The 23,783-nt window shown below is 37.4% G+C and overlaps 1 protein-coding gene across 1 annotated transcript in view; it reads left to right on the top strand.

The window, feature by feature from the left end:
- The window catches only part of GRIA3 (glutamate ionotropic receptor AMPA type subunit 3), a gene marked incomplete at its 5' end in the record, with an annotated part of 145,261 nt that overhangs the window by 41,728 nt on the left and 79,750 nt on the right, over positions 1 to 23,783 (top strand). The window lies entirely within an intron of this gene.

Raw genomic sequence — 23,783 nt, forward strand, 5'->3', positions numbered from 1 at the left:
GCTTTGCTTGGAACCAGAAGAGACAAGGTAGAATCTGTTGAACTCAAGGAGGTGCTAGGACTTTTTAGACTAGAAAGAAAGGCCAGGAGAAAGAGTATTGACATGCAGAAGATTGAGCACACTTATATCAAACCTATTTATTAACCTATCTCATCCAACAGATCAATGAGTTTACTTAGAGCTACTTTGAATGTATTATTTCGTATTGATGTATATAGCATAGTTTTTTAGACTGGAAGACATAATGGTCTTTGGCATGTAGATGCTCAGAGCAAGGCAGGCTAGCTTTACCTGGGGACTTGTGCTGATTCTGTTCTTGGAAGTGAACTGTCTTGCTTATTAAAGTCTGTGTAAAGGGGGTGGTACTTTGAGTAGAACTGAAGAAAGCAGGACTGTTTAGTGATGAGCCTAAGATGAAGAAGTTCTGAAGTATGTATCAAAAAGAGACAGATGCATAATGTTGCAATAGTATGTGAACTTTAATACATATTTCAGTGGAGTTGCCTGTTCTGGTTATCATACATTCTTCAAAGAAAGACATTTTGACATCATATACCTTAATGCAGTTACAATAGCAGTATTTAGCATTTTTGTATTCTTACAAGTTTGTGTATTTTATCACTCTTCATTGGATCTTGACTTCATGTTTACTCTTCCTGTATATATTTTTCCACCTAGAAATAGTTTATTTTAACCTGATCATGATGTATTATTATCGGTGGCCCATGATATTTTGTGGAACAATGTGTGGTTCTTACTCAGAGTGAGGGAACAGATTCCCTACATAAACCACAAGAGACTTCACACTCTTGTGAGTGTGATGTGATAGCAAGAAGATCTTCAGTTAAGGCACATGAACAACATTCACCAGGTGAAGAACTTTTGTGGAGTGATCACACGGTGTTGTGGCTTAATGGTATGATATAGGAGTGACTGTAATAAGTACAATTGGTAAAAAAACAAACACAAATGAGATTACTGCAATGTTTGAGAAATACAAAACTAAATTGGAGCTTCTCAATAAGCAGGGAAATCAAAGCTTCTCCTTTCATAGAATGGCCTCAGACACTCAAAGACAGGCTCTCAGCTAAGCAATGACATGTTCTTTTCTCACTACCAAAAGAGGGGCTTCATACGCAGTTTGAATTTCTTTTGGTAGAGGACTATATTGCATGCTGGATGAATGGTGTCTAAGAATTTAGCTTTGTTAAAGGCACTTTGTGCTTCTGGAATGATTTCTATTTGATTGTCTCAAACAACAATGTATAATCATTGTTGATTATAGATCAGCAGCATCTGTGTAGTGCAAATGAGAGTTTTCAATCCTGTTTTTCAGATGGAAAATTTGAGGCACTGATCAGGCTAACTGCCTGATCTTCGTCTACTTACATCTATGGAAATAGTTGTTGAGTTCAGAGCACATCGAGCTATAATTTAAGAGACATACGGAATGCCAGACTGGAAGCCAGCGGCTTGGTTACTGGTGAAAAACAGATTTTCATATTCCTGCACAGGATTAACCTTCCCTTAAATTTTACCTTGAATTTCCTTTCTCACATAGAAAAAAAACTTGAGCCTTCAAAGAAACTCTTAATGGACTACTAAGAATCTTTGCATTTAAGGTACTTAGTTAAATTTGGAGTTTGTATGAAACATACTTTAGTTACAGCTTCAATACCTTCGTTCAGGTACAATATCTGACTGTCTTAAATGTATTTTACTCCTTCAGACTTCACAATTGACTAAACTAATTTGACCATAAGCCTTTTGCTTCCCAGAAAATATGAGCTGTCTCAGTATGCATAAAGATGACTCAGATGCTTTGTAGGAAGAAAAATAAACGTGAATGCATTTATGATAAACCCACTCATCCAGCAGGTGAAGTGACCTCATATTGTATTTAGGTTAAGGATTTTTTAAAGGAATTTTCTCTTAAGGATATAGGTTTTTCTCTGGTTTATCATGAGACATTTAAAATCACACTTTTTCTTTTTTTTTAAAACTTTTCTCCTTACAATTCCCAGCTTGACAGCACTGTGAGCATGCATTCCAAAAGCTATGGAAAACAGTGTACTACTGTAGTACAGTGGAACGCCTTCATTCCTCCATAAAATGATAAAGTATTAATCTCTATGAAAAAAAAAAAAAAAAGTGAAAAGTTCCTGACATGAATTTTATACGCCGTAACAAGCGATTATTCATTCCTTCAGCTCTAGATGCATAGCTTTTGCTGGCCAACTCTTTTGCTTTGATTCATGATGCAGAGAAGAATCACTGGGAGAGAAAGGTGACCCGAAGTTTTATTCCTCCTGATCCTGAGCTCATCATTTTCACAGCCTGTTACTTTGCACTTAAAAATATTTCTGACTTACCTTGGTTGCTAACAGTCCAAAGAAACAGATCACCATCCAGTGATTTGCAGAGCATAGCAGCATTCATTCAGAGCTGTTCTTCAATTTATTAAAGTGATTAAGCACAAAATTTTCATCTCTTGCAATGACAAACTATCCCCTTTATTGCTGAGTGGTTCTTTGATTTTTAGGGCCTGATTCTTCAGGCAGTGCTCTGCAAACTGGGTGTACCATGGAATCTGGATTTGAATGAGAAATAAATCTGTGCACCATCCAGATGAATGGACAGAGTCTAAGGAAGCTGAGGTGTTTCTGCCAGGATAGTCATCATTTAGTGAGCAGCATGGGCTTATGCATCACGCCTGAAACTGAGCAGTTTTGTAAACCAGACCTGTAGCAACTGGAAGCATGGCTCCACTTCTGTTCTGTGCCCCAGTGCAGTGATCTGTGCTGAGATCATGAACGTTTGGTAAGCTACAAGCATCGCGGTTCCATGCTGTTATGATAAAACAGCATCAGTCTGGAAAGGTTAGCAGTTACCAAGCAGTGGTTGTTAATTTTTTTTAGCAGCTTCTAAGGTGGTGTTTGCTTTGGGGATATTTGTGTCAATGGTGGTAATAATAATATGCAGTGAATTGCTGGGGCTGTGCACACACCAGATATGGGAGGACTGCTGTTATTTCTGCTGTTATTTCCATAAAGTGCTGAACTTTTATAGTGTTGTGTTGTAAGGAGCATGGCCACACCATACACTGCACTGAACCATACCACCCTAGACCAAAGACAGATGCAAATTGTATTGTTTGTTATAAGCACTTAATGTCTCATGAGCATTTAGCTGAAGTTCCTTTCCCCTTTGTAAATTAAAAGCCCCTTCCAGCTATTCTAGTATAACCTAATGAAATTTGTGAAATGTCTACTAAAGTCTTTCTGCTCTCTATATGATGTGGTATATAAACCAGTCCCAAAGACAGTGGCTCTGGTCTGTTCTTAAGCTGTCTAGATCACAAAGCCATAGTTAAGAAGACTTTCAAGAGAAGAAAATACATGACAATGGTATTTAAAGATTTTCTCAGGGTACTTCAGAATATTTTAAGCACCCTGAAGCCATCAGATAAATGTAGTTAATAACACAGCCAGTTTCAGGTGTCTTTTAGCAAGGTTGTTCATGGTGATCACTCATATTATTGCCATCCTTGTAGCAAAGGCTATGTATGACTGTAAATTTCTACTGTGATCCCCTTGGTGATATAATAATAATGAATGTAGTCTCAGAATTAACATGGGAAAGCATTTACTAAAACTCTAAGTGTCTTCTATTCAGTTTGACTGGTATCATTCATACCCAAGTATGGGTGGTTCTAATAGGAGAATATATCAAATAAACTAAAATGTTGGGTAAAGTTATGATATAAACAGTATATTTCCTCTATTAGATGTAATTTTCAATTGCCATTACATCCTGCTGAGCAATCTAAAATATATGGAAGAATCCGTAATTATCACTCAGCTTTATGAAATGTCAAAGTCATATACTCCATCGACCTCAATCTATGTGCATTAATTCATGAAGAATTTAATTTGAGTTTAAGTCAGAACTGCAGTATAAAAGCCTTTCAGTGCAGTTTAATTATTTTGCCAGCATTATAGACACATAACACCATCATGGTCTAGACTGGATTGTGTCACAATCTGTTCCTAAGACTAAAGATTTTGTAAATGTGTTTCTAGATCAAATAATGCTATTTACTGCAATCTTATTTCTCAATGATTTTTCTTTTACCCTACTGAAAAAAGGGGAAATTACAATTTTATGCAAAAATATTAGTCTTCAGTTTGGGTAGTTTAACATATCTTTTATTAGCAAGATAAGGCTTTATTCTTTAAAAATAAATAAATAATAAATAAATAAATAAATAAAGGTTGGGGGGAAAAAACTGTTGTCTGACATTGACTGAGCAAGATCAAACCTTTGAGCTGACTGCAGTGGTGTCAGTAATTGCTCTGTAGGTAGAATTGCCTATTGCTTAGTGGCATTAGCATCATCGATCAGTTGTTTTTGTCCATGAGCTGACAATGATAAACTCAAATTAGATCAAGATTTTATTAAAGGAAGAAAATCAAATTATGCCTGGCTGTAGACAAATAATAGTGAGTTATATGAACACATAGTTATTGCAATAACAGTTTTTGCAGAGATTTCTTGAAAATAACCCCCCAAACCCTCCTGTTTCACTCATTTTTTACACTGTGCTCTGCCTCCCTCATGTACACAGCAATGGGCAAGCCTACATGCTCATAATGACATTGTTACGGTAGCCACAAAGAGTGGGAGAGGTGGCGGGGGGAGATCTGGGCTGTTCTGTAAGAGAGGAATTTCAGGGGAGGTATGTGAGGGGGTGAATACAAGGATGCATAAGTTATTGCAGCCTCAAGGCAACGGTAATTTATGCACTGACAGTTTGAGTTTCATGCTATGCTATTTTAGAAAAGCCTTGCAAAGTAACTGCCTCTGTTACATTAGTGTATGTGTTGGTTTTAGAGATATTCCACTTCGTGGAGACAGTTTGAACACAAACATTTGAAACACATTCATCACAGTGTGGTAGTTGTCCTCCTTCAGCAAGAAAAAAAATAGTAATATAACAAGGATAGTTATTTTGCACATTCTAACATGAATTTGAATGCCCTGAAGGATTCTTCAGGGTTGTTTCATTGCTTATTTGTTGGTTTGTAGATATGTTGATGAAAGTGAAAATTGTGGCTTAAGATGATGCATGTGCATTGTATTAGTGTAATTATTATTTAGTTGTCCTTTCTGGCACCATTTTGCTGCACTTAAAGAAAGCAACAAAATGGATGTGAAAGGCATACATTAAAATAATGACCATTGTGGTTTGCATGTTTTCCTTATGCTACAAATCAGAAAAAAGCCTAGCTGCACACAGGATCAATAATACCAAGCAGTGCTTCCGTTTTGACATGAACAATATAATAACATTTATACATTCATGGACAATTTCCTTAAAAGGAAGAATTCAGCCTGGCTGTTTGATGGTGAATTCTCATTTAGATAGCAACAATTTCAGTGAGTTTAATAAATATAGTGGAACTATATATCTGGAAGAACAAATAAAGAACAGTGGCTTCAAAAGTGTAAAATGACTAGAATTACACTGAGTTTGCATTAATAATAAATATGAAGCCAAACGCAGTGAGTGTAAGCAGCTGTAGGCCATTACCATTTAGATTTAATTTAAGTAATCTCTGAATTGACCTTCTTCAAAAACTGGTAGACAATATAAACACATCATCATCTGACTTGTAGTGAATTTTACATGCCAACCGCATCCTTATAACATTTTATTGGGTGTCCCATGAAAATTATGGATAGAAAGCTAATGGGAGCCATGCTGTTATTTGTTCCTAAGTTTTAAGTGTTACTCATTTTGGACAGATAGAATCTTGGTTTACGGGACATTCATTTGCATTTTTCTGCACATAGTGTTTTTGTGGCTTCAGTGACCTCCCTCTGACTATGAAGCTGGATTTTGTCAAAGTGCTTTTAATATTAAAACTTATACTGTAAGGGATTCACAGTGCTGCTGAATGTAACCAAGTTGGTTCAGTTGCGTAAAAATCAGAATATGCCTCAGAGTATAGCAAAAGCCATTCACTATATTTCTTTGAAGTGAATCATTGTATGTTTACAACAGGTAAAGGTTTGACCTCACGTATTTTAGAATAGTTTCATTACAGGTTCAGGGGAAAACAGCAACAAAATTGTAACACAGAGATAAAAATCATGATTATAAAGGAAGACGAAAAATTCTCCAAATTTTTATATTCAAATGTGTTCTTTTTTCCTAATTCCAGACAAGTGATATTTACGACTTCATGTAAATAATGCTATTTAAAATGTTTGATTAAGAGCAATGAGTTAGTTGTGTCAGTAATGAGAATTTTTATTGTGGGCCACTTTGTAGTATTCTGATAGTTATTTTTTATACCTCTGTTAAATTCAGATGGTAAAAATCCACCTAGCTGTTGTATTTAACCTGCAGTTGTTACTGGGAATGGGAAAGGGATCTCTTCTGGCCTTGTGTTTTGGCACCATCTACCATGATGGTGGTTCTTAAGACCTACTAAAGGAATCATTGCTGATTATTACACCAGAACAAAGGCAAAAAGATGGGAACATTTTGCCTCAAAATTGAGAATTAGTTTCAGTTTTATTACTTTAAATATATTTATAAGAGTTAAAATATGAAGCATAGTGGCCTCAATTGTCATACAGACCACAGAGTCTAGAAGCAATAGAAACAGAAATTGCTGGGTCACGAGGGAATCTAGTTTTCCATAAACTAATAAAAATAAAGTTCTAATAATTTCTATGTGATACTTCAAGGATTTTTAGGGACTGTTTTGTTGTCTCATTTTCTTTCCAGGGCTTTCTACTTTATTCTGGGGTAATATAACAATAGGTTCTTAAACATAGGTAATAACTGTGCAGTTTCTCTTCTGCCTGTCAGAAATAAAGCTTAGAAAGAAAATTTTGTTCAAGTCAAGTAGAACCTAGGAAGGAGTGGGAAATGCTCAGCAAAACAAACATTACAAAGTTCATTTTGAGCCACGTTGAACAATTTTAGTTTATCTGGAAAATCTGGTTCACACTATTTTGAAAATAACCTTTTGTTTAATCTTTGTTCAAATTTTGAAATGAGAAGTCTGGAAGAATCGTTTAAGAAATATTTTTCTTCATTCTTTCAGCCAAAATAATAAATTTAGCTTGGCCTGAATTAACTTGTAGCTGTGGTCCTCTCCCCTCCCGAAGCTCTATTCTTTTAGTAAATGTACTGCTTATTGGAAAAAAATAAAATAAAATAAAATAAATCACCAGTTCTATTATTGAACTAATATAGTGGAAATTTCTAACAGCACAGTTCTATAAACAGTAAATGAAGTTCTGTGCCCATGTGTGATTCATGCAGTGCATCAAAGAACATTTTTAATTTATTTGAGAATGGCCAGTGGCCACACTATGGAAAAAAAGACAGCAGTAAACACACTGCTTTTAACCAAAATAAATGCATTAGGACCTTATTTTGGCAATCTTCACATCTCAGTTAAATATTCTGATATTCTGTGCAAGAATATGATTTTACTGAGACTAGAATTATTTATATACCGGCCTTCATTTATTATCATCAACACTTAATTTTGTTGTATTAATATTTTTTTAAACTATGGTTATGAAACTGTAAACATATTATAAGTTTTGTCCTGTGCTAAGTTTGCTCAAGAAGCAAAATTACTATTTGGCAATGATTTTTAAATCATTAAATTACAGATTTACTGCCCTTCTACATTATGTAAAGTTATTTGGCATTCATCAATCATTTGTAGGTATAAATGATTATTGTATATAGATACATATTTCCTAAATAAAAAACATGAAATTATCATTAACACTTTATGCAAAGACAGATTCAACAAAAGTTTTGATTACAATTTTTCAGGTACGGATCAGACTATTTTAAGTGTTTATTTTCTGCTCAGTGCAATCTTTTCCATATGACTTGTATGTGCTTTTGTGTGGTGTTGATCATGTATTATCTTTGTAGAATTCATGAGCATTGTTCATTTAAACAGTAAGTTAGCAAGGTGACTAATAGCATACTATTTTATTGGTGTTTTCTCTTTGCCCCAACTGTTAGTTTGTATTTCCATAAGGAAAGTTTATCAGGCACAGATGTCTGAGCTGCACCTATCATAAGGAACCTCATCTATTTAAGAGCTAAAGCTGTTCCACCCAGACACAAGAAAATCCTCAGACAAGAAGCAGTCAGCTTTACTTAATGTCATATTTCTTGCAAGGTGCTTTTCAGACAGTCGGCCTCATCTCTGTTATTTTTGTCTCATCTCTTGGAGATGAATGGTGCTGTGGTACCGCAGGGGTCAGGTGAAGCCATGGTACATAGTTGTGCCTTCTAGTGGTGAGAGTGCTTTTGCAGATGGAGTAAATGAACACAGACAAAATCTTGTGTTGAGACTGTCTCATCTCTTAGCCCTAATGGCATGTATCACTCATTCTCACATCGGGATTGCTGAAGCCCTCACAAATACTATGGTAAAAATTCCATTAAAACTGATGACAGCTTTTTCTTTGTCCTGTTCAGTTTTCAAAGCAAAAATCCCAAGCATCAGAATAGAAGCTCCAAAATCCATTTAGCTAAGTAAGAAAAAATTACCAGAAAAGCAAGCTGTTCTGTACTTCTTGTGGAGGATACAAAAGTTGGTATTTCTTCCAGAAACCTGATCACAGAGGAGTACTGCATGCTATTACATTCTAGCCAGTGGCTCAAGAAAGGAGCTAAATGCCACAGTATTGTAAGGAGAAGTTGCCCCTGTTCCAGGCCTCTGGTCTTTTTAGACATGGTCAAATAGTGAGGTAAAACCAGCTTCTTCCTCTACGGTTTATAGAAGTGTATAGTTTAAGAGGCAAGCCTTTAACTTAGTCTTAAACAGCCTCGAGTTGTGCCAGGGGAGGCTTTGGTTGAATATCAGGGAGAATTTCCCCACAGGAAGCATGATTAGGCATTAGAACAGGCTGCCTAGGGAGTAGTGGAGTCGCCATCCTTGGAGGTATTTAAGAGACGTGTGGGCGTGATGCTCTGGGACATGATTTGCAGTGTTAGGTGGAGGGTTGGACTTGATGGTCTTAAGGGTCTTTTCCAACCTCAGTGATTCTGTGACTGTATTCTAACTTTATGTTTTGGAGCCTTATTTTCTAACTGTGCCTGAAAGTTACCCTATGCAGCAACTCCACTTGTTTTTCCCATGGGATTGTTGCATTCAGCTGCTAGGAGTTGCTTTGAAAATGCCCAGTGGAATATCACCTTCTGTGGGGGAAACACAGTCAGGGTGCATCAGTTTCACTGTTTAAAACCATTAGATTTGCTGACCATTCAGTATAAAGTCAATCCTGGTTGGAACAGAACAAACCAGCCAGAAAAGTATTATACAGCTTCTGCCCCACCCTGGGAACCAAAACAAAACAAAACACTTGAAATAGCCAGTTAGCAATGCATCACTGAGGTCAGTGTGTGTATTTCAGATACAGGCACTGTGCTTTTATTTACTACTCTGTGTAGAGGGATGCAGTCTGTACATCCAGCAAAGGAAGGAAGAGCTGACTTCTATCACATTCCACCTGGATGTGGGACTGTGCTTTAGCATAGTCTGGGTGCTGCCACATCTGAGGCTTTCTAATCTCTTGCCTTCCTTTGTGCTAGTAGTGGTATGCTGGAACAGTTGGAAGAGAAGCCACAACCTGGGTCCTGAGATGCCAACAAGGAAATTGAAGGCATTATCTGAAAGACAGCTGCTGCAGAAGCTCCCTGGGTATTGCAAGGCACTCCCACGGTGCTAGAGGTGGATCCAGTGTGTGTCTGAATATCGGTGTTGTTGCTCTGAGGAGCTACATGAAGGATACAGGAAATGAAGCTTCAGTAGGGAGTGAAACCTTTCTCAAATTGTCAATACTCAGTGTTTATTTAAGAGAAAAATCAAAAGATTGTCTGATAGCAAAGAGCTTTCCTGTGCCACGCCAGATGTTCAGCTGCATGCAAAATTCCTAGAGAAGCTTCTGGGAGGTATGTCTGGTGTATTAGGCATTTCCATGCTACTTGAATCTCATGTCTGTTGACCATGTACCTGAAATGCTGAAATCAATGGACCAGAAATGCTCTTTGTGACTTTTTAAAAGATGATCATTGGGATTCAAATTTACCCTTTCTTTGACCATTATAAAAACAACTGTTTAGAAAGATCTGTGTTATTCCTGATAAGCCTTGACAGCTACATACTAATTTCTTGTTAACAGACATGAGTTTCCACTTTGGTAAGTGCTGCTGGTTCAAATTAGAGTCCTGGTGTTTGAAGACATCTGTCAGGAGGGAGCTGAGAAAGATGAGTTGAAGTTTATAAAGCTGACAAATACAGGTGATGAGGCTTGCCTTCCATTTTTTTCTATATAACAAAATAAAACATAATTTTGCTTCTTCTTTAATGTACTGCAGATGGCTAAGTTAATTTTAACTTAAATTTTAACAACTTAATTTTTAACTTCAAGAAACCAGCCAGTTTATTGCATTTAACATGAAATAATAAGCCACTAGCCCAGTGGAAAAACTACAGCACATGTGGTGCAAAATCACATAATTGTCTTGCTGATACGTATTTAACAGTGTAAGCAGTTTGACATAGTGCTTGATGCCATTCCCTCTGCAGTGAATGGCAAAGCTCCCTGGAACCTGGTGCTGTTGGAGGGGTGTTCAGTGATTGGGATTAAGTGATTAACTTAGTGATTCCTAAGTGTGCCTCAAAAGAAATACTTGCAGGTCTAGACTGTAAATGAGTTCTGTATAGCTGTTGACAGGAAGTGTTGTGAACCACTTTGTGGTCATGGCCTGATGAGCAAAAGCATTACACAAAAAATGTTGCAAATTGCTTGCTTTTAAGTTCTGAATGGCATGAGGTCCTTTTTGTCTTTCGGATACATATGCTTAGAACCAAACTCAGTCTTTCTGTGAACCCTTTTAGGAGCAACACATATAACCTCTGCAGGAATACAGCTGACATATTCAGAAGTGTTCTCAGAATTCCCACAAAAATTCCAGATGTCTCTAGCTGAAGCATATTTAGGCTTGTGGTCATTGACAGCGTTTTAAATCTTTTTCTTGTATGGGGAATGGAAAAGAGCTGATCTAGAGAATATATGGTTGATTTCTCTCTCTCCCTGCTTCACTCCCAGGGTGTTATTGTTCCAAGATGTAAAAATATTCCTGTATGTGGAAAATGAGGTACTGGTGTTACATGTAAGGCAGAGAAACTGGAAAGTCAGGTTGTTTCTCTTCTGCTATTCGGGAATAGATGATGGCATAAATCTAGCCTTCTATGGAGTCCTAAATACAAAGGACATTTGGGAGTGTGCTTAAATTAGGCTGAAGGTCTGCTGTGGCAGATCCGCTAATGCTACATGGTAGGACCATAATCTCAGTGTGCATTTGTTTTCAATCAACCCTCAGTTCCACATCATCCAAAGTGATAGCAGCGATTCTTTTGGGCAAGTAAATGAGCAGAAGACATGAAGTATAGCAAGGGAGTCAACAACAGTGGTATTTCTGGTAGACAGGAGTGAAGACAGCAACAAGATTTCCATTACCAGCAGAGACAAAAGGGCTATCCAAAGAATAAGGGCAGAGATGCCCAGTGTAGACTTCTTTAAATAGGGACAAAAATTTTGCTGCTTTTGTTAACAATAGCTAAGGCAAGTGTGAACTGGTCTGTGCAGTAGCACAGAATGTGATTCATGACCTCTTGATGCACTATAGTTTATAGCACAGTCATAATAACCCAGTGTTTAAAGAATATGCTTTTAAAATGTTTCCTTTTCTTTTTTTTTTTCTTTTTTTTTTTTTTTTTCACAGAAAAAAAACCAGTAGAACATTTTCCTGTAAAAAGAAAGGTGTTGGCTTGATATTTCACTACAAGGAGAGGGTTAGCTTTGAGAACAATCAGAGGGGACCAGCTCCCTGGAGTAATCACTCCCATTATATTTTAAGCCTGGAACATCATTAATAATTAGTCAGGATAGATGGATTTTTTTTATTGAATTCAATACCAGTTCCTCACAGGCGTGACTGTCCTGATTTTCCATTGCTTTTCATACCTGCACAGAGATTATTACAGTGGCACAAAACGTTAAAATAGATCTTATTTAGTTTACTTGGGGAAAAAATAATGACTAAACATCTAACAACAAGTGCCACCCAACTGAAGGAGGCAGTGGTGAATGATAAACTTTTGTTTTTAAGCATTCATCTGTGCATAACCTTTACAACCTTCCCATTCTGTGTATCAGGGACCTCACTTGTTCTGTGAAACTTTTCTCTACCTGAACAACTACAGTAATGATAAACTGAGTGATAAGGACCGTGTTTGTGCTTCTAGCTTTGTGCACCATTCACGATATAGTTTCTATTTCAGATTAGATAATACAAAACTTCTTGCATGTTTTATCGTTGTAGTTTGCTAAGTATGCAGTCAGATTTGTGAGGCTTTGGAGTCACAGAAGAGTAGTCATGTATCAGGGTAATGTCAAAACAAATGAAATAGAAGAGTTCTTTTTTTCCACTGAATATCAGATTGAATATTCAAATAGCATATAAACATTTTAAATAAGAGTAAACACTTGGCAGTGTAATTGGGTGCGAAGCCCAAAGTAATTGGAGTACTGAGGTTGACTGATCCCAAGGATGTTTTTGTTGCAGCTTCCTAATTTTACGAAACAGCTCTGAGAAAACATTGAGAACAATTTAGTTTCATATTATGAAAATAAAGAGCTTGTAGTTTAGATGCAACCCCTTCCTTTCGTAATACGTATTCTGCCACTCTGCAACCACTGATAGTCTTTCTCAGATAAGTGCTCAACCCTTTTAGTCAGGTAGTCTATCTGTGCACTTGTTGAAAGTGTTGCAATGAAATAGCTAATTAACAGTGTATTCTGTAGAGAGTTCTGTGCCACTTTCTAAGCAGGCTACAACGTACCTATTCTGAAAAGCGCATATCCTGTTCTCATAAATTATTTCCAAAGGCATACAGGACAGGTCTTTCAGAGGTATTTAGGGTTTTAGCATAAATGTAGGCACATTTCCAAAAGCACCTTAAGCACCAACATGCCTTGAAGTTAAATCAGCAGAGTGCAGGTACCCAACCTGTTCAGATGCTTCAGCAACTGCATCTTAATTGCCTCAAAAATCTACTCCTACCATCCTACCCGAGTCACTTTTGAAATGAAAGGCAGATACCCATGAAAATGTTACCTACATTGCACTGTGATATGCGCTTTTCTGAAAGGATCACAGGCAAAGGCATGATTTTTTTTTCACATACCAAATTGTTTCCATTTCTAGATTATATAAGTCTTTACCATTTACCATGGGCACATGGTGAATGAAGCACTTGTAACCTTTTATTGATACTGTTCCATGTTCGTGGTGATGCAGTAGTGTACATTTATGCTAATATGGGGACAAATTTTGAGGCTATATGCCTGTCTATTGATACGTCTTTTATATGCAGAATCAGTTTTGTCTAAGGTAGGTTGATATATGGTAAGGTTGAGCTTTTGTTGAAATTGCCTTTGAAGTCATATGTTGTTCCCTGAATTCTGTTTCTCTATGAAGCCCATCAGATTAGTCTTTCTAACCATCAGTTATCAGAGCAATAAGTTAGGCAAACTCTGTCCATGCCTAGCTAATGTTACTTTTTTTTTTTTTTTTTTTTTTTTTTGATAGTTCAAAATTGTGTTATGCCTTCCTGTGTAAATTCTATTTGTGGAGCATAAAAATGAAGGGGATGGCACCACAGAGGAAAAAAAAATCCAATCCCTGAGCATAATGTCTTGGAAGGAGGTATGCTGTGATCACAAACTAGAAAATCTGGATCTGAAACCCAGCCCTTGTTAAAGTGTGGAGCCAACCCCAAGATTATTCTCCTTCTCCTTCATTCCCCAAGTGAGCACATCAAAACTTGGAAAAGTGGAGCCAGAGCTAAAGTTTTGAATCACATTCCTGCCTTACTTTAGTGAATATTTATGCTGGAATGTTCACACATTTCCATTTATTCCAGCATAGTATTTCATCTAAGCTGCCTCCATGAGCTAAGTTAGGAATAACATACGCAGTAACTGCCCACAGATAATTAAATCTGTATTTTCCCCCATCTAAGTATACTGACTACAGCCTCTGTACTTAGAAGTTGCAAAATACAAAGCAGCAGCCAAAAAAAAATTTGTGTTAGCAGAGAAGGGATGTCTAATGCTAAAATTGTTAATGTTTTTTTGTTGTTGTTGTTGTTGTTTTGATATAATGAAACAGACCTCTAATATTCAAATAGGATTATAAAACTGCATATTAACAGGGCATTGTTTCCACTCTACTATCTTTCTTCAATATTAGGTAAAGATCAAGGAATCTCCTCACTGACAATTGGTAGTTTCTGCTCTGTAGATGATGTGAACCTGTTTTGTGTCACCATCCTGCAGAATGAACCAAGTCTCTTTGATGTCCAGTGCACGATGGTGCAGGAAGTAATGGTGTTGGGCCACTGAGCCCATACATACTCATTCTGCCTCCTCGTTTGTGTTAAATGTCTTGAAAAGTAACTTGTTACCCCTAAACTTTACGCTGGGTCAGGTGTTTTGTTCTATATTGATGTCATACTAACCATCTACTAACTTTGTTGTCATACTGTTGCCTCACTGTAGCAAGAATCAGTGTAAAGGAAGTTACGTGATACATATCTGGTGCTCTGGTCATTGCAGTGGAACTGTACTTGTGTGTTCAAGCCCAGTTCAGGCCAAGTAGTCAGGGAGGTGTACAGGTCTGTCTCAAATTAATATGAGACTTTGTAATTAATGAATACGTGCTTGTTATGAAGAGAAATGCTTGAACTGAAAAAACATAGGTAACAGTGCTGTATAAAAGCTCCGTGTTGCTAGCTGTTGGTAATAAAAAGGCAAAAGTAATAGAGTGACTGAAAAGAAACACACATGCAGGCTGTGAGTATGGATCCATAAATTATCATTTATATTATCATAAAAACTCATTTAAATTTCAGAATATTTTTAAAATCATCACTCACCCTTTGATTGCTATATTTTTTTAGTGTTCAGAATAAATAAAAGGAAATTAACTTACAGGCTGGGACATGAGATGTATTCCAGATGCAAGGGCAATTAAAATGCTGGATACCAAAGGGTGAGATGTTGATGAAGAGAGACTTTGAAAGGCTGATAGCATCTGTTAACGAAAATTCTCAGAGGCAAAAGATTTGTTTGCTCAGGTAGTTTGAGAAACAGAAAGTATAGATAAAGGTTAGGGACAGGAATAAATATTTTTCTAATGATTGACTGAAGGTCAGATAGAAAGAACAATTTTACTATGTTTGAGGACAGTTCAACTAGCATAATTCTTCCCAAGACATTTATCTGAGGTGAACCTAGTTGTTTTTTGTGATGAATATGTATTTCAGTTCAGTGAATATGTATTTCAGTCTGATTACCATAATCTCCTGTGATTGTTTCTTCAAAGGAATAAAATTTATCATTTCTTAGACTCAGCAGCTCTAGACATGTTTTTAAGAGAAAGCAGGCAGCAATGCTCTTGAATGTTCATGCTAAAAACCCCGTATATATCATGGCAAAGAATTAACTTGTTATCAATAATTTTAAGTTTGCAGCATACATTGAAAATACATTTTTAGCTCTTTAGATTAATGCAGGAATAAGTGAAGCCAAGTTTTAGCTATTTTCCAAATCCTCTGCTGTTAACAAGTAGATAAGTTTCCCTATTCTAATATATCAGAATAAGTGCACTAATATTCTGTTTTGGCTAAAGAAGTTATTGAAGATTAAAAACGAATTCATTTTTATTTTCCTTTCCCAAATGATAATTTCACACCATATTTTCCTTTTAAGTTTATCTGTAGATGTGCCAAAATTGTGCAACTTTACCCTGAATGATAAACAACTCTTTCCATCAGTATCCCAGTTCAGCAGAGGCTAGGTAGCTTTCCATTTATTCTAGCAAATAACATCAGATACAAAATGATTCTGATATAACATAATGATGGTTTTACTATGTAATTTCACTGGCTACTGTGTTTGTAGGCAGTATAAGAATCTTTAAATGTATATGTTCAACTATGTTATCGTTTGACATAAAAATAAATCCTAGATAAATGAATCAGGAGAACATGAATTTGAATTTTGGCCCTATTACTAATTCTCTTTATGGTACAGGACAAATAATTTTTCATTCTTCATGAAATTTATTATTTGTCTATTTCATATGGGAGTGTTGATAGTAAAACTGTTAATTTGCAGAGTTTAGAGATGTATTTAATATTAACATTATTAATAAATTTTTAAGACTTTTTCTGAAACTGAATGATATAAAGATATCTCCCATGATATGCACTGCTTTGTGTTAAGTATAGACTCTGTGGGAGATAAATATCCATGCCCTGTGCTTCTGAAATAATGAAGCTAGGCTAAAATGTGTCAATGAGGCACTGATAGATCAGGAGTTCTGCAGGTTTATTGAAGAGAGGAAGGAAATCCACGTAGCTGTATCAATGCCAATGGGAAGGTCAGTATTGTGTACATTGTGTACAGGAGCAGACCTTTTGTTTCCTAAGTAAAATCAGTGTTCATCACACCACCCCACTCAGATCAGCCAGTCAAGCCTTGAGAAAGGTAGTTCGACAGCTTGGCTCATCACCGAGCAGCAGCCTGCTGTTGCTTTATTGTAGCTTTTCATTTCCCGTTTTCTCCAAGTGATAAAATAAGCCAAATATATCCCCTCAAAGTCACTATTGTCATCAGAAACTGAGTTGGATTCACCATGTATGTGTCTTGTAATATCTTCACATGCTCAGATTTTGGCTTTTTTAAGCTTTCCCTTTGAGAACTGGCTTTACATGGAGTGTACTTTGGTTGTCTTGCAGACAAGTTAGGTTTTCTTTTCCAGCCTGGTAATTGCTAGCTATGACTCCTAATTAGAGTCTTTTTGCTGAGATAAATATGTAAACACAATTAGGTATGTATTTTTAAGTGCAGTAATTAGCCTCATCAGTTGAGTGCTAGTCAACACATTGGGATTTTTGTTCTCTTTTAGTTTCTCAATTGCAGGTATAGGTTGTGAGTGATTCCTACAAAATGATGCCTTACAGTTTCATGTCTGTGTTATCTTCCACTGATTTTCTGTGTTACAAACATAGAAAAATGGCACTGCTTCTGCACGGTCTCTCTCTCACAACTAGAAAGAAAACCTAAGAGGTTGTCATCCAAATGTGCCTGGAGTTAAGGACAGACCACAGCCAAAGCACCTCACTTGGGCCTGACTTTGGTCAACTTGATGGCATCTGACATCAAGAGGATTATGGCTGAGGTTCTGTCCAGGGTGGCCAGATCTGGTTTCTTCAGTAACCAATGGATGGGAGTAATGACAGAACCCAGCTTTAGTTGTCTGAAAGAAGTGGTGGTAATATCTTGATTTCTCTATTTTTGCCCCAAAGAACTTCTATTCTGATTACATCATTCAAAGGCTTTTCATCTGAAGGCTACTCTGCAGGCCTCAGAGCATGGTGTGGACACATTCCAGCTCACTCCCTTTAGAGGCAGTAAACGAGGCTCCAAAACAGTATGATCAAGGGATAGAAGTGGTCACAGGTGAGCAGAATGAGTGGAGCCACTACAGAAGGCTGCATTTAGACAGGGCTATGATACATGTTGTTGGTTTCCTGACACCAGTAGGATGCTGGACGGTACAAAACAAATGGTTTATTCTGAATTTGCTGATGTCAGTTGGAGTGTGTCGTTTCTGGACAATTCAGAGCACTCAGGGAAATTGGTGTTGGACAGGGATATCATTGGAGTTAAACTCCAAGTTTTGAATCCCACGGTATTTATGACAGTGTTGTGCTTGCTTCATAGTTTCAGGCTTTCAGGTCTGCTGGAGAGAGACCTGAAAGCCCTGGATTCAGTGTAGAACTTGGCAAATGAAATCACTCTGTATTTAAGCAGTGTAATTATTTGTATGAAGATCTCCTGAAATTTGGAAGTTAATTATTTTTAATGTTAATGTAGTTTTACCATTTCACCATTTGCATTTTGTAAAAACAGTTTTCCTTTTTGGAGGGCTTTCCTTCCCTATCCCTAGGCCCACACCTCCTCTCGTGACAGCATGCTCTCACCACTACCTCTGTCAGCCTTCTGATAGCATCAGCATCAAAAGTTCTTAATAATAAGTACACAAATGATACCCTACAGCCTATGCCCACTAAACAACAAATCACTCTTCACCTTCTGTCACTTCTCAAAATACATTTTTTTCTTTGATCTTCTGTGCTAGTTCTTCTGTCTTCTCTGCACAAATGTTTACCTGTTATATTTTCCTCAAGCAGAACATAGTCTCGTTTTAAAATGTCTCTATTTCATCTGTTTTCTGTTACCCATCTGCATCCAGGAGACTATAATAGCTCAAATATTATTCTTCATTTGGAAAAATTGAAATAAAGATTGGCATAGTAAGGCTAAAACTAGAACACAGCTGTTTCGATAAACTTTGGATCATATTATTGTATTGAGGTATACCTATCTGTCATACGCTAGGAGACCTGCCAACATCATTGTGAAAGTCATATGTAAAAGTTCTCTTACAGAAGTGACAGCATTGTTTATGGCATCTTTATGTCTGACCTTGGTTATTGTGCTCTTTGGTTCCTTACTGCATTACTCTCATTTTACAATACCACAGCTGCATTCAAAAACACTGAGTTGCACTGACCTAAAACTTGAGTAAAATGTGGGGTGAATTAGATACAACAGTGTTATAGAAGAATGGATCAAGGTGAAAAGCATTCAGAATTTTTTTCTTTTTATTTAAAAAACAAAAGGCTTTTTCTTGCATTCAGCAGGTCTGAATTCCTACGTATTTAGCTACATCCCATCCTGAACAAATGCAGACCAGATGGTTCCTGTAAATTCTCCTTTAGAGCCGGGCAAGTTCACATTCACACAACCAAGCTGACATGTCTGTTTGTATAGTTTTCTGTGTTTATGGATGACAGTTTGCAGTAATATATGTGTACAGGGTAGATTAGAGGTTTACCAAATAGGAAAAGCAGAAGAAAAAAACAACAATAGTGTGTGTTTGCAACTGGGTCTAGAAGGTTGTCTGATACCAGAATATCAAAGTGCAACACATCACATGTTGCTTGCCAGATAGAGGTGATCAGATCAAAAACAGATGGAATGTGTTTATTCAACTTTTATTTAATGATTAGAACTCGCACCTGTTGGACAAGGGAGCACTCCAGTGTACTACTCATTTGCTACGTCTCTTCCTGGTGACCAATTTTAGTAGCTTGTTCATTGCTTCTTCCACCACTGTAAAATCATTACATGGACACAAGTTAGGCAAAGGATACTTACCTAACTGACATGTTTGGATTTTGAATGATGGCGTGTGTTTTGGGTTGAGTAGATGCTTTTTAATCATACATAATATGTTGAGCTGTTTGCTGTTAAATGAGTGCTAGGCCAAGTGCCAAACACACAGAATATGTAAGTGTATCTCCGCTTTCAGACCTCTGGTACACTTTAATGTAAGCTGGGATCACAGCATTTGTGTTTGCTTGGAGAAGCACTTGCCTTGATGACCTCCTTCCTGGTGAGTTCGTTGTGCCCTTGTCAAATGTGGGTCCACACCTAAATCCCCAAAGTTCATTCATGAACCAGAATCTTAGTTCTTTGGATCATGTCACAGATTGAAAACACAAGTATTTGTATCAGCACTGACGTTCATTCAGCTGGCACAAACGTGCTGCCTTCCGGGAAGATACCCGTTTAAGATCTTCAGTACTCAGCAAGGCAAGAGAAAGAGGGACTGCAAGCGAAGATTCTTTCATTTGTAGTAGGAGTTTAAGGTCCGAGATCTTACCTGGAACATTCAGAAACGAAATTATTTACATCACTCCTAATTTTTTCTCAGTAAGTGCTTTGGTGTCACTTGTGAGAGCTCACGTGATGCTGCAGACATTCCAGTGTGGTCATTTGCTCATGAAACATTAATGACTGCTGTTATTTAAATAAGTTTAGTGATTATATATGTAGAATTTCATCTGGCTGAGCAAATTGCTCAGATGAATTTTGCTTATGTAGATGTGGGAAAAGTTTTATGAGCTTCAAGGACAGATGAAAAGGAGTAAAATGTCCTCTTTGCCTGTTTTAGTCGGGTCAGTTGAGACATCCTTGTATCAGAGGAATGATGTGAAAGACAAAGATACAGGCTTTTGTTCTCTGGCAGAAGTGTGAATATACTGGATGTATGAGTGTCTCAGTTCAGCTGCAGTGAGGACTGCCAAGAGTGTAATTCTGTCTGGGATGTTTAATGCACAGATACAGCATTGCAACAAATGATATTTTCCATGTTTTGAGGGAAATTAATATTAAATATTTTCCCTCTTTTGCAAGCCTCAGTCAGCAAAAATCAAAATACTTGCTCCAGTTCACTAAGTGGTGAGCTGGGCACTTGTTTTTGTTATAGTTTTATTGCTATAGTTGCCTCCAGCCCATCATTTTGTGGACTGTTTAGATGAAGGCTAGCTTTTTTAAATCATCGCTCTTTTAAGAATAAGCCAGACAATGACACACTTGAATATTAAGACCAGGATTGCCTGTGCATTTAGTAGGTGCAGATCAGATTGGCTTGTGTGATTGCATTTGACAATCACAGGTAGAACCACTCCCCACTACATGGCTAGAAGGAACCAGAATATAATGTGGGTCTTTTATCTGACCTGGCAAGTATGGAAATTGCCATCAAGTGACCAGACATAACTGTAAATCAGTAATACCAACACATTAATAATGTAGTGCAGCAAAGGGATGTGGTTCCATCAGAAAAGGTAGCATCAAAAACAGCTCTTCCAGAGAAATATGTCTTCCATCCTGTTTCTTTTGCACATCCAAGGTCTGACTGAGGAAAAAAGAGTTTGAAGGATCAGGCTGGAGTCTGAATGAGTTTTTCATCTTGTCTGTGTTTATATTAATGTCTGCAGAATGAACAATCACTGAATTTTAGTAATGGTGTCATGAGCCTGTTTAGATGCTGTCATTGCCTAGAAGGAAGTCAGTTTTTCTTGCCTTACCTGATATTTTCTGGCTTTAGCATTTGAATTAGTATTAGAATTTAGCATTAGAATTAGTATAAGCCAGCGACAATATTAACAAAAACCTTTCCTGCATGGCTTCTTTGCTGGCCATGCATTATTGGTCCTTTAGCCTTTTTGGATAGATCTGATGCAGACCATAGAAAAAAACTACAGAACAGAGATAGTTGCAGTAGCTGGCTGGTTTCCTGTAGGGTGAATGAGATGAGAGGCACTCATGAGAGTTCAGCACCTCCAAGGTGCTCAGGGCAAGCATCTCTTGAGAAGCAGTCACACAGTGTTCTTACCGGAGGGCAGAAAATGGAAAAGTTCATTGCACAGGTCTGGTCACAAAACAGGGAGTACGATTTCCCCTCTATTTACCAAAGCAGTGCCCGAGAACAGGCACAGATCGCATTGTTGTGTTAAAGAGTGAGAGAAATTCACATCTGAAGATAAAATGGGCCTTTTATTTATACAATCACGCAGCTTATGTAACAGCACTCTTAATGGTAAAGTACAGCTGGAGCCTGGAATGTGTTGTTTACAGAAATACTATGTAATAGGTAGCAATGTAAAATGTAGTAAATGGTGCCGAAGGCAAGCAGCATAGAAAGAGATCAGAGCCTGGGAACTGGGAACATGCACTAGTGAAGAAACAACTTGGTTGCCTCTCTGAAAGCAGGAAGTGTGGACAGTGTTTTTGAAAAGAAAGAGGAATGGGCTTTGGGCGGGATCAAAGGACTGGCCTTCCTAGAGGAAGAAGTCCCATGAAAAGCTAGTTGACAAAGTACAGACGGTGACCACAAGGGAGATTTCAAGAACTGACGAGGATAAAGGGGACTGTGGCTATAAAGATTTCATGTGACAAGGAAGAACAGGAGGTAGAGAAGGCAGAAATGATGAAGCTCCAGAACTGGTTTTATCACTAAGACTTGTATGGTTGTATTTTCATGCAGAGAAATGCTGCTGAGTAACCTTGCTCTTCTCTTTCTTGAAATGTTAACCAGTGACTAATACACTTGTGCAAAACCACCCCACTCCACAAACACACACGTGCCTGGTGACAGGACGAGGAGGAATGGGCTTAAGTTGCGCCAGGGGAGTTTTAGGTTGGATGTTAGGAAGAACTTCTTTACTGAAAGGGTTATTAGGCATTGGAACGGGCTGCCCAGGGAAGTGGTGGAGTCACCATCCCTGGAGGTCTTCAAAAGACGTTTAGATGTAGAGCTTAGTGATGTGGTTTAGTGGAGGACTTGTTAGTGTTAGGTCAGAGGTTGGACTCAATGATCTTGAGGTCTTCCAACCTAGAAATTCTGTGTGTGTGTGTGTGTGTGTGTGTGAAAATTAGGAAAATTGCCCGCTTTTCTTCAGAGATATACAAGGCTTGACAAAATGAGCTCTGACTCAAAAATGTTAACTGAACTCAAGGTACATAGCAGTCAGTCAATGGCACCTGCACTCCAGCATGTTCATTTTCATTTATTTCCTTTAGACAATTCATAATTTTGTATGTTACTAGTGAAAAACAGAACTATTGATTTTCTTTGTCATGTTTTTATAATCCTTTGAACCATTTTATTCAATTCTGAGTGTAAAAAATAGACTTACCATGACACATACTTACACATCACATGAATGATGAAACAAAGTTGTAAATATACATTGCTTACTGGAATCACTTCTTTTCAAAAACATATCTTTATACTCAAAGTATTTGTAATTCCCCATTAGTAGTATTTATGCTCCCACATCAAAATTCCTCATTTGTAGCCAACCAAATATCTTAGGCTTAGATCTTCCTCCTACATGTAATGGAATCATAATGCTGTCAGAGACATCACAGCCATCTTTGTAGAATATGATGTTAAGGAAGACTGAGTTCATTGTACTATACATATGTAAATGCCTCCCTTTTAGTAGTCTCAGGGGAAAGAAGATGCCAGAAAGAATTCTCAACCAGCCTAAGTATTGTCACCACCTTTCATGGGATAGTAAAACACATTCATACAAGGAAACACATTAAGAATCAAGGAGGCTGCACTGGGAAAGTGAGGAAATTTGAGTGAGACTTAAGGAAGTCACATAGTAAATTATAATAATCTAACTGCAGTCTAGAAAATCACCCTCTTTACTTGTTTGTATCCATAATGATGTGACTCCTGTCTTCAGACAGTCACGACAAATTTAGCACTGTAGCCCTACAATGACACCTGAGTTCAGGATAGCAATTTGTACAATTTAAAACAGGGAATGTTTTGTTTTTGTGGAGCTCAAAGTCTTTTCTGTTTTGGGAGCACAGGGAACTATTTATTGCAGAGCACAGTGAATTGATCTGTTGAGCATGTATATTTATGAATGTGTTTGTAGGTGTAAAGTCATTCTTAGCTTCTCAAGCCTGGCTGGAGAAATTTACAGTATGACTAAATGATTGGACTGAAAGTTCTGCATATAAATTATCTGAACAGAAACATAGCTCACATGGATGCTTCTGTACAAATAAACCACACCAGAAAGAACTTTATCGATTTGAGGTAGATGGACTCTCTTGTTTACTGGCATCCACCCGGATCTGAGACAATTAGAATGATGCAAAAAATTGAATCTCCCTGAATCAAAACAGGTAATTCACCAAATTCTCATACATAGAAT

This window comes from Netta rufina (assembly GCF_964035555.1).
Source record: "Netta rufina genome assembly, chromosome: 12".
Taxonomy (NCBI): Eukaryota; Metazoa; Chordata; class Aves; order Anseriformes; family Anatidae; genus Netta; species Netta rufina.